The 4,817-nt window shown below is 38.8% G+C and overlaps 1 pseudogene; it reads right to left on the bottom strand.

Annotated features, from left to right (window-relative positions):
- Nucleotides 1-1,092: 1,092 nt before the first annotated feature.
- Nucleotides 1,093-4,817, bottom strand: part of LOC108534801 (vacuolar-sorting protein SNF8-like) — a 9,113-nt pseudogene continuing 5,388 nt past the window's right edge.

Below are 4,817 nucleotides of genomic sequence, written 5' to 3'. Positions count from 1 at the left end.
ATTGTGACTTCAAACTGCTGCATCTATTAATACTATTCTGCACCATGCTCACCAGGGGAGAAGGATTGCTGAATACAGAAGGGCTTGCCATGCTTTGGGAAATTGAAGACACATTCAACTGAGCCTAAGCCAGAAATGATAATTTAAGTATTTAACAATTGGGCTGGCTTGTGTACTACTAAAGAATGGGAGCAGATCAAGCTTTGCTGCTAGAGCAGTCCTTGGGGGCTCCTCACTGAGCCAAACATTAACTCTTTGGTTGCTGGATTGTGGGGAGTTTCTGGAGATCTGGAGACACGGCTGGGGTAGCTAGCACTATCGTGCAGTGCTTGCAGGGTTAGGGGCAGATGTTATTTGCCAACAGTTACAAAAGTTTTAAAATATGTTAATAAGCTTGATATTATTGTATTCTGGCTGAGTATCAGCTATAGATTAAGCTATGTACAACTGCTATGTAGTTCTGCCTGTCTCCTACTTTTAACTATGAGCCACCATCGTATTATAGCAAAGTGAAAAGGCATAAATCTTATTTAGGAAATAATACTTCTGATATTAATTAGCAAAGTGATGCCCTGACCTTAGAAATAACCATGCTGTGATGCTTAGGAGTCTGCGGTTTCATTCCTCCTTTGATCTTGGGCACGTGATCCTTCCAGGAGAAACTCACAAGCTTTGCTTTCAATGGCTCCACCCCCATATATTCAGATGGAGACGCAAGTGTACCTTCAACTCCTTATAATTCAGCATCTCATACCCATTGCGGGTAGAGCTGCAGAGGTATGTAATCAAGTGTAAGAAAGGTTGATATAAGGTTAGTGGGTAAAATGGCTATCATCAATTCCTATTGTTTCCTTTTGAATTTTTAAAATGTATACTGTAAAACACATTTTTGATGTAGAGTTTTAACAAAAGCATAGTCACGTAACCTCCATTATAATCAAAATATAGAATAGTTCTTTTCTGGGGAGCTTTTTTTTCTGTTTTGTTTTTTTTTTTTTTTTTCTTTTTTTTTTAATAAACAAAACTGCCCAGGTTTATTGGCCAACAGGCCTCCCTTCTTCTCCCTACCTGCTGCTGTGTGCCCTTCCACACTCAGGAGAGGACTTCTCTGGCCTCCTCAGCTGTAAGGGAGGAGGGGTTGGTGAAGAGAGCTGGCAGCCAGTAGTGGGTCTCCCCTGGGGCCTGTAAGTCCAGCCATGCCAGCCTTTCTCTCAGCAGGTGTTCCGGCCTTTGTCCCGCTCGCTGCTCGCTCCATCTCCCATTTAAGACTGGCTTTGATCTCTCTGACAGTTAATAGCCATGTTTCCCTGCCAGCTGCAGCCCCATGGTGTGATCCACATTGAATTCAGCTGGAACAGACTGAAGGAGGTAAGTGCCACTCACAGGGGTGATGCCGAAGCCAGTGCCAAGTGCCTTTAGTTTCTTGATGGCCCTGATCAGGTCCTCTTGACTGACTTCCTGGGCGAACTTGCCTCTTCTTTTTAACAACTGTTATGTAGTTCCTCCAGAGTTATCGGACCTCTACTCCATTGCTCAGCACCAGGTACACTTTGATAATGTGAACACCTAGTTCGTAATAAAAATCCCCCACACCCGGCATCTCAGATCAAAATCCTTTTCCAGAGGCCAAAGGCTCCACCCCAAAGGTTGCACACATGTCCTGGAACTGCACATGGAACTCAGGATCCTTCCGTATCTCCCACTTGTGCTTGCTGGCAAACTCCTCCAGGTTGGTCTTGAACATGCCCAACTGCTTTGATATCTGGGCTAGCTGGTCCTCAGCCAAGACTGTCCCTCGCTCCTTATACTTGGCCTGGAAAATTTCTTTTCCTATTTTTTTTTTTTTTTTTTTTTTTTTTGAGATGGAGTCTTGCTTTGTTGCCCAAGCTGGAGTGCAGTGACACTATCTTGGCTCACTGCAACTTCTGCCTCCCAGGTTCAAGCCATTCTCCTGCCTCAACCTCCCGAGTGGCTGGGACTACAGGCGCGCGCCACCATGCCTAGCTAATTTTTTGTATTTTTAGTAGAGATGGGGTTTCACCATGTTGGAACATGCTAGTCTCGAACTCCTGACTTCAGATGATCCACCCGCCTCTGCCTCCCAAAGTGCTGGGATTGCAGGCAAGAGCCATGGGCCCAGCTGGCCTTGGCAAATTTCTTTGTGGCGATGGTGCCAGCTCCCACCCCACGACGGTGCACCCTGCCCTGGACCCATGTCCCGGGCTCCTCTGCTGCCAGCTCCCGGAACAGTTCTTTCAAATAAAAAAAATTGCCCTGGGCTGTTTCTTTTTTGTCAAATGTTATACATGCTTCTTACCCCTGGAAACCATTGATCTGTCCTTTATCGTAAGAGTTTTCACTTTTCAAGGATGTCATATATATGGAATCACGCAGTATATAAACTTTTAAGTCTGTCTTCTTTCACATCTATGTTGTCATGTGTATCAGCAACTTGTTTATTTTTATTGATGAGCAAAGTTGCATTGTATAAATGTACCAAACTTTGTTTATCCATTTACTTACTTAACTGATGAAAACATTTAGGTGGTTTCTAGTTTGCGGTGATTATAAATAATGCTGCTATAAACACTTGTGTTCAGGTTTTTGTATAAATATATTTTCATTTATTTAGTGTAAGTACCTAAGAATAAGATTACTGAAACATACATGCGTCCGTGTATAATAAGTTTGTTAAAGTATTTTCCAGAGTACCATTTTGCATTCCTATGAAAAATGTATGAGATTTCCAGTTGCTCCAGATTCTGGTCTGCACTTGGTATTGGCATTTTAAAAAATGTTCACCATTCTGTTGGGCATGTACTGGTATCCTTTATAATTTTACTTTGTGTTTTTCTAAGGACTAATATAATTTAACATACTTTTATGTATTTAGTTATCATCCATAGGTACTCTGTGATGAAGTGTCTGTTAAAACATTTTACAAACTTTTGAGTTTTTTCCCTTGTTGTTTTCAGAATTCTTTCCATATTCTGGATTTATATCCTTATGCAATGTGTAATTTGAAAGTATTTTTTCCTAGCTTGTGTTTTCATTCTCTTAACAATGACATTCACAGATCCAAAGTTTGTAAGTACGATAAAATCTAAAGTCTTGATTCAGCTTTATAAGTTTATCAAAAATTAATTGACTATGTGTGGATGAATTATTGGACTTGCTATATGTTCCACTGATCAATATGTCTATCCTTTTGGCACTCCCACGCGTTCTTGATCATTATGACTCTATAGTGAGTCCTAAAATTAGGTAGTGTGTGTGGAGCAAATTTGTTCTTTCTCACCATTGTCTTGGCTATTCTAATTCTTTTGCCTTTTCATGTGAATTTTAGAATCAACCTGTTAAAATCTTGATTATTGTTGTGTAAGTTTTAGTGCTTTATCAGGGATTAAAATGTACATGTCTAACTTTTTAGTCTACTTAGAGGTCATATTTTATCACCTCAAGTAAGACGTAGCTGTCTTACTTGACGTAGTGTGATAGAAACAGCTATCACACTACAGGTCCCTTCGTTCCTTCCTTTATGAATACGTGCCATATGTGTCATATCTGTGAACACTGAAAACCACATTAAACAGTGATATATGATGTACTTTTTCCATTCAATACTCATACACATTTTTTAAAATCTTGAAGAGAAAGTAGCCTATTACAATTATTTATATTTTTATCATTTTGGTGGTTCTTTCTTCATTCTGAAGTTCCGAGTTTCCTTATTTTGTATGGTTCTCTGCATACAAACTTTTTTTTTTTTTTCTTTTTTAGCATTTCTTTTAGAACAGGTGTACTGGTGACAAATTGTATATATATATATATTTTTTAACCATTTTTGAATATCTTTATTTTGTTTTTATTCCTGAAGTACGTTTTCACTGGATATAGAATTCTAGAAGGACAGAGTTGTTGTTGTTTTCCCCAGCACTTTCAAAATATTGATCCACTGTCTCTGGCATCCATGATTATTTGCGAGAGATGTGTAGTTCTTTGAATCTTCATTGCTCTCTACATAATGCCATGTTTTTCTGTCTGCTTTTAAGATTTTTCTTAATATTTGATTTTCAATACTTCAATTATGATGTGTCTGGGTGTGGTTCTCTTTGAGTTTAATCTATTTGAGGTTGACTGAGCTTCTTTTATCTATGGGATTATCTTTCATACAACTAGTGATGTTTTCAGCCATTATTAAATCAAACCTTTTTTTCCATACCAATCTCTATCTTTTCTCCTTCCAGAATTCTAATGATAACATGAATAACCTTTTGTTAATGTCCTACAAGTCTCTGAGGCTGTGTTTATAATATTCTCAATTTTTTTTTCAGAAGATATAATTCCTATTGATTTTTATCTTCAAGCCTGCCGACTCCTTCTTCTGTTATTTCCATTTTGATATGGCTCTCTTTCAGTGAATTTTAAAATTCTCACTAATTCATTTCTTTGTTATCAAATTGCCATTTTCAGGAGAATCGCTTGAACCTGGGAGGCAGAGGTTGCAGTGAACCAAGATCACGTGCCATTGCACCCCAGCCTGGGCGACAGAGCAAGACTCTGACTCAAAAAGAAAAAATGCCATTTTATTCTTTTCTATTTCTTCTGTTTCTCTCCTGAGAACTATCTATCCGTTTGTTTCAAGAGTGTTCACTCTTAATTCATGGGCCATAACTATAATTCTAATTTCCAAGTCTTTTTTGAATAAGTCCAACATCTTGGTCAGTTTGGGTTTAGCATCTGCCTATTGACTGTCATTTCCCTTAACAGTTAATCCCTCTCTCTCTCTCTCTCTCTCTCTCTCTCTCTCTCTCTCT

This window comes from Rhinopithecus bieti, unplaced genomic scaffold, assembly GCF_001698545.2.
Source record: "Rhinopithecus bieti isolate Rb0 unplaced genomic scaffold, ASM169854v2 scaffold_12480, whole genome shotgun sequence".
NCBI lineage: Eukaryota > Metazoa > Chordata > Mammalia > Primates > Cercopithecidae > Rhinopithecus > Rhinopithecus bieti.
The sequence above is the reverse complement of the archived record's forward strand: the minus strand, read 5'-3'. Positions and strand labels throughout refer to the sequence as shown.